At 37.6% G+C, this 13,949-nt stretch overlaps 1 pseudogene; it reads left to right on the top strand.

The window, feature by feature from the left end:
* Window positions 1-662: 662 nt before the first annotated feature.
* On the top strand, window positions 663-2,066 carry LOC102843642 (annotated as a pseudogene).
* Window positions 2,067-13,949: the final 11,883 nt, after the last annotated feature.

Below are 13,949 nucleotides of genomic sequence, written 5' to 3'. Positions count from 1 at the left end.
AAAGGGTTGCTGGGGGTGGGGAAGCTGCTAGACAGGGTAGAAGCGAGTGCAAACTACTCTAATATTCAGAGAAAGAGAAGGAAGAAGACACACATGCAGGGCGATGGCATCTATGGTAATCTTTGTAAGGGGAAGTATCTTCCATTTTCTCCTTTCCCTAAAATGTTTATCTGTCAGATGTTGTTCCAAAGCTTAGAATCCTAATTAAAACATATTAGGAAGAAGGATTGACCATCCACTTCCAAAATATAACAGGCCTTTGAAAGCTCTCTATATAAAAGAATACACACACTTATACGATAGCAGATAGAGCAAACTGAGGCTGAGCCCTCAAATTTGGAAACACAAAGGCGAACCTAATGTAAGCAGAAACTAATGATTGGTACATGCAATGTGAAAAGCATGAATGTAGGAAAACTGTTCATCAGTAAGAAAGAAATGGAACACATAAATAGTGACATATTAGGTACTGATTAAATTATATGGATTGACATGGGATAATTTGAATCAAACAGTCATATGATCTACTCCGATGGAGAGGAAAATGTGAGAAAAATAGAGTCACTTTCATTGTTAAAAAGGCAAATTGTGAACTGTATATACACATTAGCAGGCTATTTTCTCAAATAAGAGTCATCCAAAGACCCAAAGACGGAATCATCATGGTTGACACTGAGATGCCTTTCTGGCTCCCAACTTTGCCATCAGCTCTGTGGATCTCTTGGTGGTGGATGGCCATTCACACTGCTTTGACATCAAGCCCTTCACCACTGTGGATTTCTCTAGCATTTCTGCTCCACATTATGAAGACCTTCCCTTCACAAGAGCAGACCCAATGGTAACTGACTGTAAGTATGACCTGAAGCTCCAAGACTACCAAAGTGCCATCAAAGTGGAGCCTGCTTATGCACTTTATTACTCTGAAAAGACTCAGCTCCACAATAAGTCTCTGGAAGAGTCTTTGAGCTTCCTCATAGCAATCGAGTGTCATGTCTGGGGAGCTAAACCTTCCGGCTTTCATTACGGAGTTCGTGCTTGTGAAGGATGCAAGGGATTCTTCCAGAGGACAAACAGATTGAAACTTATTTATGATAGATGTGACCTTAACTGTCGGATCCACAAGAAAAGCAGAAATAAATGTCAGTACTATTTCAAAAATGTCTTGCTGTGGGGATGTCCCACGCCATCAGGTTTGGAAGGATGCCACAGGCTGAGAAAGAGAAGCTGTTGGCAGAGATCTCCAGCAACATCGACCAGCTGAACCCAGAGTCTGCTGATCTCCCGGCCCTGGCCAAACACTTGTATGACTCGTACATAAAGTCCTTTCCGCTGACCAAAGCCAAGGCGAGGGCCATCTTGACAGGAAAGACAACAAACAAATCATTATTTGTTATCTATGATATGAATTCCTTAATGATGGGAGGACTCAAAGTTCAAACACATGACTCCCCTGCAAGAGCAGAGCGAAGAAGTGGCCATTTGCGTCTTTCAGGGGTGCCAGTTCCGCTCAGTGGAGGCTGTGCAAGAGATCACAGAGTGCCAAAAACATTCCTGGTTTTGTGAACCTTGATTTGAATAAGCAAGTAACTCTATTCAAGTATGGTGTCCATGAGATCATTTATACGGTGCTGATGTTTTTGATGAATAGAGTTCTTATATCAGAAGGCCAAGGCTTCAGGACAAGAGAGTTTTTAAAGAGCAGGCAGAAGCCCTTTGGTGACTTTATGGAGCCCAAGTATGAGTTTACTGTGAAGTTCAATGCACTGGAATTAGATGACAGCGACTTGGCAATATTTATAGCTGTCATTCTCAGTGGAGACCGGCCAGGTTTACTGAATGTGAAGCCCATTGAGGACATACAGGACAACTTGCTGCAAGCCTTGGAGCTCCAACTGAAGCTGAACTACCCTGAGTCCTCTCAGCTGTTTGCCAGGCTGCTCCAGAAAATGACAGACCTCAGGCAGATTGTCACAGAACATGTGCAGCTATTGCAAGTTATAAAGAAAACAGAGACAGATATGACTCTCCATCAGTTCCTACAAGAGATTCATAAAGACTTGTATTAGCAAAAGAAGTCTTAAATCACTGAACAAAGTTTCTTTCTTCAAATTGCTCTATTATTTTAAGGGAAAATACAACATCTAAGAAATTTACTGTGAATAACACCATTTTAGAAAGAAAAAAATTTAGGGTAATAGATATATTTTAAGCATATTGTTTACAAAGATACATTTACAATCTACTTTTAATATTAAATATTACCATATCACAGGGAAAAAAGGAAGTTTCTAGATGCACCTCTAAATACAATGCTTTGAGTGACAAAATAACATCCACACATATACATGGATGAACTGTTAATGCTATGATCATTCAAATTTATTCTCCAACAACCAGAGTCAAAGAGGAGGAAAATAGATGATTTCTACCAATGGTTGCAGTCATAAATCAATCAAACATGTAACCAAGATGCATTAATAATAATGAGTAACTTGAATTGGCAATAAAAAACAAGGACCCAGAAATTGATGGCTTAAAAATGGGCATATTTTAAAAACAGATGCCGTCCTAGATGTACTCTCCATGATCTGGAGAAAAACTGCCTGGTCAACTGACTAGAAGAGATATATTTTTGGTCCCATTCTAAATATAGGTGACCAGTCAGAATGTGGAAATTATGCAATTCAATTAAATAATATCATTGATATCACATGCAAGCAAGATTCTGCTGAAGATTATTCAAAAGCAACTGGAATAGTACATTAACAGCAAACAGTCTGTTCTGCAGGCTGGGTTAGAAGAGGGCATGGTACTAGGGATATTATAGGGATATTATAGGGATATTATAGCTAATGATAGATGGATCTTGGCTGAAAGCAGGGAGTACCAGAGGAATGTTTATCTGGGTTTCATTGACTATGCAAAGACATTTGACTGTGTGGATGACAACAAACTGTGGCTGACTCTGAGAAGAATGGGAATACTTAAACACTTGATTGTACTTATGCAAAACCTATACTTGGACCAGGACACAGTCATCAGAACAGAGCAAGGAAACACTGCATGGTTCAAAATTGGGAAGGGTGTACCCTAGGGATGTATCCTATCTTTATTATCTTTTCAATCCATATGCAGAACAGATTATCCGGAATTGAGTTCTTTGAGGAGAAATGTGGCATCTGGATTGGAGGAAGACACAACAATCTGTGCTACGAAGATCACACAACACTGCCTGATGAAACAGAGGAGTATACGAAGTGCTTGTTGCAGAAGGTCAAGGACTGCAGCCTTCAGTATGGGTTGAAGCTCAATATCAAGAAAACAAAGATTCTTAGCATTGGGCTAATTGGTAGCATCATGATAGATAGTGAAGAGTTTGAGATTGTTAACAGCTTTAGTTTGCTTGGCTGCACAATCAACACTCTTGGTACCAGCAGCCAGGAAATTAAAAGATGAATTGCATTGGGTAAGTCTGCTGTCAGAGACTTCTCCAAAGTACTGAAGAACAATGATATCAGTCTGGAGACTAAGGTGTGCCTTATCCAGGCCATCATCTTTGCAAGTACTTTCTATGCATAAGAAATCTGGACAATGACTAGGGATGATAGAAGGAGAATTGTTGTTTTTGAGCTGTAGTGCTGGAGAAGAGCATTGAATATACCATGAACTATTAGGAGAACAAACAGGTTTGTCCTAGAGAGGATAAGAACAGGCTGCTCCTTGGAGGGAAGGATTCTGAAACATGTTCTGACATACTTTGGACATGTCGCAATGCAGGACCAGTGCTTGGAGAGGGACATCATGATTGAGAGTGAGGAGGGACAGCACAAGAGCGGAGGATCCTCAATGAGAAAGATTGATTCAGTGACATAATTAAAACTAGATGACACAAAATTAGACAGGGAATGTAAACGCCTTAAACAGATAAATTTACCCTTCAAGAGGATTTACGGGGAATGTTGAATAGCAATCAGGGAATGATCTGTTTTCTTAGAGATTTCTAGTCACTTGTGTAATATAAACTTTGTTGTTGTTAAGTACCATCAAGTCAAGTATGACTCATAGTGATCCTGTGAACAAAAGATCTGAAACCAATCCTGTCCTACATCATTCTCACATTTCCTGACACACAAAATTACATGGCAGCCACGATCTTGTCAATCCACCTGGATAAGGGTCTTCCTCTCCTTCGCCAACCCTCCACCCTTCCCAACATCATGTTCTTCTCCAAGTAATAGCACCTCCTAGCAATGTCCAAAGTATGTTAGACAAGGCCTCATCATTCTTGCCTCCAAAGAGCACTCTGGCTACACTGTCTCCAAGACATATCTATTCATTTTGTTGGCTGTCCATAGAATATTCAGTGCTATTCTCCATCACCACAGCTCAAAGGCATTGCTTCTTTTCTGTCATCCTTCTACATTGTCCAGTTTTCAGTTGCATAGCTAGTAATTGGAAAGACCAGGTCCTGAAGCAGACACACTTTTGTGCTCAAACTGACATTACTCCTCCTCAATAATTTGGAAGAGTTCCTAACTGCAGGTTTTCCCATTGCAATGCATCTCCTTATTTTCTGAATGCCTGTACCAACCTGTTAGTTGTGGATCTAAGCAAGATGAAGCTGTTGACAGTTTCAATCTCTTCTCCATACATCATGATATGGCCTATTGGTCCAGTGGTAAGAATCTTTTTTTTCTTGATATTGAGTGACAATATATACTGAAGGCTGCATTCCTTGATCTTCTGCAATAAGTGCTTCAAATCCTCCTCACAGCTAGCAAGCAAGGCGGTGTCATTTGTATAATGCAGGTTATTGATGAGTCTTGATTATTGATGAGTCTTGGTTCTTGATTATTTATAAGTATTGATGAGTGATATCATTTCTATGTCACATGGATCCTAGTTGAAAGTAAGGAATACCAGAAGAATAGCTATTTGTGCCTTATTGAATACACAACGGCATTTGACTGTGTCAATCATGACAGCTCGTGGTGGACATTGAGAAGAATGGGAATCCCAGAGCACTTGATTGTACTCATGAGGAAACTATACCTGAACCAGGAGGCTGTTGTGCAAACAGAGCAGAGAAAGACTGCACATTTGGAATTGGGAAGGTAGAGGGTCAGGATTGGAGGGAGACTCATCAATAATATAAATTTAGTGAAATAAAATAAAATTAAAATAAAGGCCATTTTTTAAGGGTTATCATGTTCCATAGAGTCAGAACCAACCCATAGCTGACCCTCCAGTGGGTTTTGATTGCACAGAAAGACATTGCTAATTTTTTGGCAGAACTCCTGGTGGGTTTGAACTGCATGCCTTCAGGATTACAGAACAGCTTCTTATCAACTATACCATCAAAGCTCCGTTTTAATTCTTAGATGATTAAATAAGGCAAAATCTATTATGTAACACAGATCTGATAGCTAAGATTTTCAAACGTAAACAGGTCAGTAATTGCCTAATAGAGGCAACACTTCCCACAATTATAGTAAGGATCTAAATGTAACTATATAAGTTGTTTGTTGCTGTGTGACATCCAGTTAGAATCGACTCAAAGCTGACTGTCCAATGGGTTTTCAGAAGCAGTTAATCTCACAGGAGGAGTTTGCCCATCCTTCTTCCCTGGAGCAGCTGTTGGATTGAAATTGCATGTCTTCAGGATTGCAGTACAGATTCTTACCACTAGGTCGCCAGAGATCCCAGTAAGTACTTCATGTAATTCACATGAACACATGGTGTGATTGTCAGATGTGAATATTATTTGATCACACAATATGATTTTTATTAGATGCTAATGTGTCAGTTGTGACTTCTAGTGACCTTACGTATAGCAGAAAGAAGCATGACACTATCCCCACAATTATTGCTATGATTGAGCCCATTATCATTATGCAGTCACTCTATGAAATCATGTCATTGATATTTTCTTGTATTTAGTTGCTTTTCTACGTTACCAGTATTCTTGATTTTGAGCTTCAATCTATATGGAAGGCTAGTCCTTGAACGTTTGAAGATAGAACATATCTCTGGTGTACACCCTTCTTGTTTTTGAACCATGCAGTGTTTCCTTGCTCTATTCTGATGATTGTCTCCTGGTCCAAGTGTAGGTTTCACATAAGCACAATCAATTATTCTGAGATTACCATTCTTCTCAGAGTTAGCCACATGTGTGGTGATCCACACATCAAATGCCTTTGCATAGTCAGTGAAACACAGATAGACATTCTTTTGGCATTCTCTGACTTCAGAGAAAGATCCATGTATCATGATCTATAATATCCCGAAGTATTACAACCTCCCCTAAACCCAGCCTGCACATCTGGCAATTTACTGTTCCAGTCATTTTTAAATAAGTTTCAGCAGAATCTTATTTGCATGCACTATTAATGATATTGTTCAATAATTTCTGCAGTCTGTTGGGTCACGCTTCTTTGGAAAGGGAATAAATATGGATATCTTCTAGTAAGTTGGCCAAGTATTGTCATTCAGATTTCTTGGCAAACTTGCTGAGATTATTCAAAGCCACATCTGTTTTATGAAATATGTCAATTGGTATGCCGTCAATTCTTGCATTCTTCTGTTTTGGCTATTGAACATCTTCCTTCCTCACCACAAGCTCTAACTCATATGTTGTTTCATGAAATTCTTCTATGTTAGATTCTCATCACTGGTCTGGTTGACAGCTGTTCCTAGGAGGCAAAGATTCTGAAGCTCCTTCTGACATACTTTGTGCATGTTGGAAGGAGGCCAGTCCTTGAAGAGGGACATGATGTTTTTGGGAGGGTAGAGAGACAGTACAGGAGAGGAAGACCACGGATGAAATGGATTGACTCAGTGACTGGGATAAGTGTGTCAGAGAAAATAAGGTTGGTTCAGAATAGAGCAGGGTTCAGAGTTGCTGTTGTACATAACTTTGCTATGAGTTGCAGGTGACTTGATAACATGTAACAACAACATCTACTTTACCAATCATGATGTTCTTCTGTAGGGACAGATCCCTCGTGATAACATTTCTGAAGTGCATTATATACCTTAATTAATTACCCTTGTGGTTTAATCATTGAACAAATACAATTATTACTCCTGAAATATGCAGAGAAAAAAAACTTTTGTTGTTGTGTGATTTACGTGTTAATTATCTATGTAACTGGGGAAACAAGTATAGAGTAATTTTTATTGCTGTTTTTCTTTTTAGTTTTTAAACTATTATGTAAAGTCTGTTTTTGAATGTACCATTCCAACTACATCGATGTGTAGGAGTTAATTATATAACAATCCTAGAATCCTCTGTTTATATATTTTGAAAATGAAAAGCACTGTAAACACTTGCAATCTGTTTTCTTTACTTTGACTAAAGTTTTTCTTTATATTTAGAAATTTTTTTGTATTGCATTTGCCTAATGGGGGCCACTGAAGTTCTCTGCTTCAGGATCATTTGTCTAATTTCTAATAAGCGTATTATTGACTGAATCACTGAAGTGTATGCTTTGCATCTACTTTTTTTAAATTGATGGTTCTATACTATAATTCAAACACTAAATTCATTCCATTGCTACATGAAGTATAGGGTTGGTATTTTTTTTTCTGTCCAAAATATAATTTCCACAACTGTAAAACAGTGAGAAAGCTTGCTGAGTAAGTGGCAGCAAAATTTTAAGAAATAATGATGTTTAGTGCTTCTGTGGAATTTTCTATATATAATATTATTTTATTCATTAGTCCTCTTTGATTGTTCTTCATTAAAGGCGGGCCATAAATTTTATTACTACTATTCTTATACATCTGCTTCAATTATTATCTTCTAGCACAAGGAACATTATTGTTGTTGTTGTTATGTGCCATCAAGCTGCCTGCGACTCTAGCGACCTTATGTACAACAACCCTAAACCCTGTTCTACCCCTTGCCAATCATTGTCTCTGACATGCCTATTCCCATTACCCCAGGGACAGAATCAATCCATCTCACCGAGGGTCTTCCTCTCTTGCACTGTCCCTCCAACCCTGTCAAGCATGATTCCTCTTTCCAAGGACTGATCCCACCTTGAAACATATCCAAAGTATGTCATATGGAGCTTCAGAATCCTTGCCTCCAAGGAGCAGCCTGGCTTCACCCACTCCAGGACAAACTTGTTTGTTCTCCTAGCAGTCCATTGTATATTCAGTATTCTCCAGCACCAACGCTCAAAGGCATAAATTCTCCTTCTATCATCCCTAGTCATTATCCAACTCTGATGCATAACAAGTAATTGCAAAGACCATGGCCTGGATCAGGTCCACCTTAGTCTCCAGACTGACATCATGGTCTGACAGCAGACTTCCCAATGCAATTTGTGTTTTAGTTTCCTGGCTGCTGATACCAAGAGTGTTGACTGTAGAGCTGAGAAAAATGGAGCTATCAATAATCTCAATCTCTTCATCATCTATCAAAATGCTGCCAGTCAGCCCAGTGGTGAGAATGTTTATTTCCTTGATGTTGCACTTCAATCCATATTGAAGGCCGAAGTCCTCAACCTTTTGCATCAAGCATTTCAGGTCCTCCTCAGTTTCGGCAAGTATGTTTCTATTATCTGCATAACACAGATTGTTGACGAATCTGTCTCCAATTTTGATGCACACTTCTCCTCATAGATCCCAGTCTTCTGGATAATCTGTTCCGCATATAGGTTGAAAAGATATAGAAATCAGATACATCCTTGATGTACACCATTCCCATTTTGAAACGTGCAGTGTTTTCTTGCTCTGTTCTGACATATTAACAAAAATATGAAACTAATGACTTGAGACATTAAGTTAGTGAGAGAGACAGTAACACTTGTTAAGGACTCATAAGTGTAAATATTTGAAAAAAACCCTATTGTAGAACTTCATATCTATGGTAATTTACTTTGACATCTGTAATTATGTCCACTTTTACATAATGTTTAATTTGGGAGAAAATACCCAATAGTATCTAGGCAAAAGAAGTAAATATTTTTAATGATATTCTGATATGAAATTCTATGCTCTATTTTGATTTATCCATAGCATAGCTTTTAGTTGAATAGCTTTTTCTTAGTAATATTTAAGATAGTTTTTGAAAAGAAGAAGACATTTGGAATTTCCATTTGTTAATTTCCTGTACATGTACTGATCCACATATTTATTGAGTACAAGGTTGTGAATTGACTAGAACTCATAGTGACCCCATGAACAACATATCTAAATCTTGTCCTGTCATGTGCCATCCTCACTATCTCTAACATTCCCGACTTCATGGTTACAATCACTATGTTAGTCCATTTTGTTGATGGTCTTCCTCTCTTTCTCTGATTCTCCTATTTTTTCCCAGCATTATATACTTTTTCCAATGTCTAATCCCTCATGATAACATGCCAAAAGTATGTGAGGTAAGTTATCACCATTCTTGCCTCAAATATGCATTCTATTTGCATTTTCTCCAAGACAGATGTGTTTATTCTTTTGGTAGTCCATAGGATATTCAGTTCTCTTTTACAAGAGCCTAATTCAAAGGCATCCGTTCTTCTGTCATCCTTATACATTGCCCAAATTTCTGATGCATAAGAATGATTTAAAAGAGTATTGCTTGGATCACGTTCACTTTAGTTTTCACACTGATATTGTTGCTCTTTAACACTTTTGAGAGGTGCTTGAAGTCTGAGTGTGATGTCCTTCTCCAAGGACCGATCTCTTCTGGCCTGGTGCCCAAATTAAGTGAGGCAGAGCTTCAAAATCCTAGCCTCCAATGAGAAACTTGGCTTTACTCTCTCCAAAACAGAACTATGTGTTTTCTTGGCAGTCCATAGGATGTTCAAGACTCTTCTCCAGCACCACAATTCGCAAACATCTATTCTTCTTCTGTCATCCTTAGTTATTGTCCAACTTTCTGAAGTATAACAAGTAAATGAGAAAATTATGGCATGGATTAGGTGCACCTTTGTATCTAGACAGACACCGTTGCCCTTCAGCACTCTGGAGAGGTCAATGACAGCAGATTTTCCCAATGCAGTTCGTCTTTTAATTTTCTGACTGCTGGTCTTAAGAGTGTTGATTGTGGGGCTGAGCAAGCTGTAATTGTTAACAACCTCAGTCTCTTCTCCGTCTATCATGGCGCTGCCAATTGGACCAGTGGTGAGAATCTTTGTCTTCTTGATGTTGAGCTTCAATACATATTGAAGACTACAGTCCCTGACCTTTTGCAGCATGTGTTTCAGGTCCTTCAGTTTCAGCAAGCAATAATCATCTGATTATTGTAGGTTGTTAATGAATCTTCCTCAAATCCTGACACTCCTCCTCATAAAACCTTGCTTCTCAAATCATCTGTTCTGCATACAGACTAGACAGGATGAATTCCTGACACACTCCTTTCCTGATTTTGAACCATGCAATGTTGACATCCATAATTTATAAGAATCCATAAAGTAATTAATTTAAAGACAAAGAAAGACTTATGTGCAGGCTCAATGTGACAAAAAGGAAACTACATTACTATTTCAAATGAAAAAGTTAATATTTTTCACTTAAAAAATATAATCAAATAAAAATCTATCTATTTTTTATGTATATATGTATGTATATTAAGTAACAAGCTGGATAAGATACAAATAATATTAATATTTTTATCTCCAAACACAGATAAGTACACATTAAATAGTTTATGAAAAGTCTTTTCATTCTATGTGCAGAATGGATCATTCTGGAGGCTAGACTTTATGAAGGGGAATGCAGCATCAGGACTGGAGGAAGTCTCATCAACAACCTTACTTGCTGTAACAGAGAAGGACCTGTGGTGTTTGCTGCAAAAGGACAAAGGATATAATTTTCAGTATGGATTAAAGTTCACTGTCAAGATGAAAAAGAATCTCACCACTAGACCAATTGGTAGCATCATGGTAGATGTAAAAGAGATTGAGATTGTTAATAATTTCAGTTTTCTCAGCTCCATAATCAACCTTGTTGGCACCAGCAGTCATCAGTAAATCAAAAGACTAAATTTCACTGGGAAAATTTGCTGCCAGGGACCTCTCCAGAGTGCTTAAGAACAATGATGTCAATCTAGAGCCTAAGGTGCACCTGATCCAGGCCATAATCTTTGCAATTAATTGCTATGCATCAGAGAGCTAGACAATGAGTAATGATTGCGGAAGAAGAATCAATGTCTTTGAGTTATGGTGATGGAGAAGAGTATTGAACATACCATAGACTTCCAAGAGAACAAACAGGTTTGTCCTGGAGTGGGTGAAACCATGTTTATCCTTGGAATAGAGGATTTTGAAGCCCCCTATTACATACTTTGGGCATGTTGCAAGGAGAAACCAGTCCTTGGAGAAAGATATCATGCATGGAAGGTTGAGGGATAGCACAAGAGAGGAAAACTCTGGCTCAGATGCGTTGACTTAATAACTGATCTCAAAGGCATAAGGGGCTTAGAAACAGTGATATGGACTCGACATAGGGCAGGGTTCAGAGCTGTTGTGCATAGGGTTACGATAAGTAGCGGCCAACTCAATAAATATTAAATAACAACATGGAAATAGCGTATTAAATAGCACATTAGTGGTCCATGCTCCAGAGAAAAGGATGGACATTTTCTTCCTTTTGTGATTTGCAGCAACAGAAACCTGATGGGTGACCATGATGAGTAGGAACTGCCTCAACGACTGTGGGGTTTTTTTTTTGGTATTTACTTTGTGTGGAAGAAAATAATTCACTAATGTGCTTTTAGTACAGTGGTGACATACACAGTCAATAATCAGCTATGTTCAAAGTCTGGTGTTCAAACACACCAGGGAGTTCAGAAGAAAAAAAAATCAAAGCAAAACAAATAACAACCAAACCACAAAAATGAGACTCTTATTTAAATAAAGATTTTAGCGTTGTAAAATTTGTGTGACAATTCTATTCTGCCCTGTCTTGTTTACTAAGTTGAAATTGATTCAACCATTTTTTTATTGAACTTTTTCTATTGTTCTTGTTGTTTAGGGTCTAAATAATATTGTTTTACACCATTCTTCCATAAAGGACAAGACATGAACACCAGCTGAGTTAACATGTAATCATTAAAATTGTGTCCTATTTTAACTGTATTTCTTAAAGTATACCTAATGGCCAATAATTTGGGACATATTCTTAGATTTTGCCTAAAAATATTCTCATTAATGAATGAAAGAGTCATTTGTACTTAATGTGCAAGGTAAATCTAATAGGACAATTTTGTTAGTGATTTAGTTTACTGAACACCAGTGTACCTTGAAGCCTTTGGGGTTTTCTCCTCCCTGTTTTTCCAAGCCATATCTCATTCCTTTTCAAAGTGTCACTGTATTAAAAGTTCCTGAAATAAACTAGATGATGTCTTTTCTAACTGCACAGAATGATGACTTTCCTTCTAGGAAAATAGGGGATATTAATGTGCAATGCCAGTTTATTCATGTTTGTTGAAATTTAATGGAAAAGGCGGCAGACCTCGAAATAAACCTTGTCTTCAGGGAATTTCTTAAAATTGGAATCATATTCATACTATAAACTGATCAGAGAAGGTACCAGTATGGAGAATACACAATAATAACTGTATGTTGAAATTCGGTGCTCTCTGTGGAGAATAAGGACTGGGAAACATATGTAAAAACAAAGAGAAACACTTCACTGATTACAAACATTTATCAATCTAAATTAATATTACATTTAGGAATTTCAGGAGAATAATAAAAATCACAATTATTCAGTTAATCATGCATTATATGACAGTGTATCAGTTGTATTGTTGATAACACAAATGTACAGAAACACATACTAGTTTAAATGCTATACTGCTAATAAAATGTCATTGGTTCATATTTACTAACCTCTCCTCTAAATAAAACAGTGGCTGCTGTCTCATTTCACAAAAATGCAAGGATCTCCACTGAAATCTTAAGGACTATTTCTATCCCTTTCTCTAGGAAAGCTATAGGAATCACTAGATTTTTATTTTAGTGTCCCTCAGTGAGTAATTTATTTTTTTTCTTTTACTTTCTACTTATGAAGATTATCAGAATATCAAGTATGAATTTATGTTATAACTTCTTAAAAACTGTTACATTTTCACCAAGAAGATCCTCGAGTGGCACACATTTAGCATTCTATTGCTATTCTAAAGGTGGGTAGTTTGAATTTATCTTGATACTCCACAAGGGGAAATAAAAGAGTTTTGCTGTATTGTTATTGTTGATCGCCTTGGAGTCGAGCATGACTCAGAGTGACCCTATGGACAAAAGGCTTGAAGCTCCTCTACAACTATTGACGTTTTTCAAAGTTCATAGGGTTTCCGGAGACATGTTATTCAGGAAGTGAATGCCACTCCTGCTTCCAAACCGTAGAGTATGGGTTCTATTCTAGAGTAATATAAGATTACCATAAATTGTACCTTAAAAAAATTTATTAACTGAAGCAAATAAACCTAGTTTTCAGTGTTCAAGTGATATCATGAGCAAGAGGGAAAGTTCATGCAACAAGGCATGTATTTACTAACAACAATTAAACTTATCAAGATACAGGATTATTTTCATGTAAGAGATAAACAAAATGGGGTGCACAGAAGTTTAGTGAGCTCTTTGAGATTCCACAGTTAGAAATCGGTAGGGTGCAGATTATATCTTTAAAAGATTCTGTTAATCAATATTATCCTCTCCTGGTTGTGCACAGGGTCAGATTTAAATCTGGCCAGACAGGTTTCAGGACTCAGAATTTGAGTACTGATTCCAATGGGGATTCTTTCCTTCTTTCTGGAAGTCAGATAAAGCTAGATACAATTCTTAAAATATCCAGACTCCCTTAAATATCTGCTACGCCATTCATTTTAGATTATTTTCAACTTGATGGTAACGGACTTAATTTGGGTTAGACCTGGGATTCAGCCATTATTTCAAGCAAGTTTGGAGTTTGCTTGCTTGGTTTCTGTTTTGGGACGTTTT

This window comes from Elephantulus edwardii, unplaced genomic scaffold, assembly GCF_000299155.1.
Source record: "Elephantulus edwardii isolate Elephantulus edwardi_28Jun2011 unplaced genomic scaffold, EleEdw1.0 scaffold00046, whole genome shotgun sequence".
Classification (NCBI taxonomy): domain Eukaryota; kingdom Metazoa; phylum Chordata; class Mammalia; order Macroscelidea; family Macroscelididae; genus Elephantulus; species Elephantulus edwardii.
This window is presented reverse-complemented; position numbering and strand designations above follow the sequence as displayed.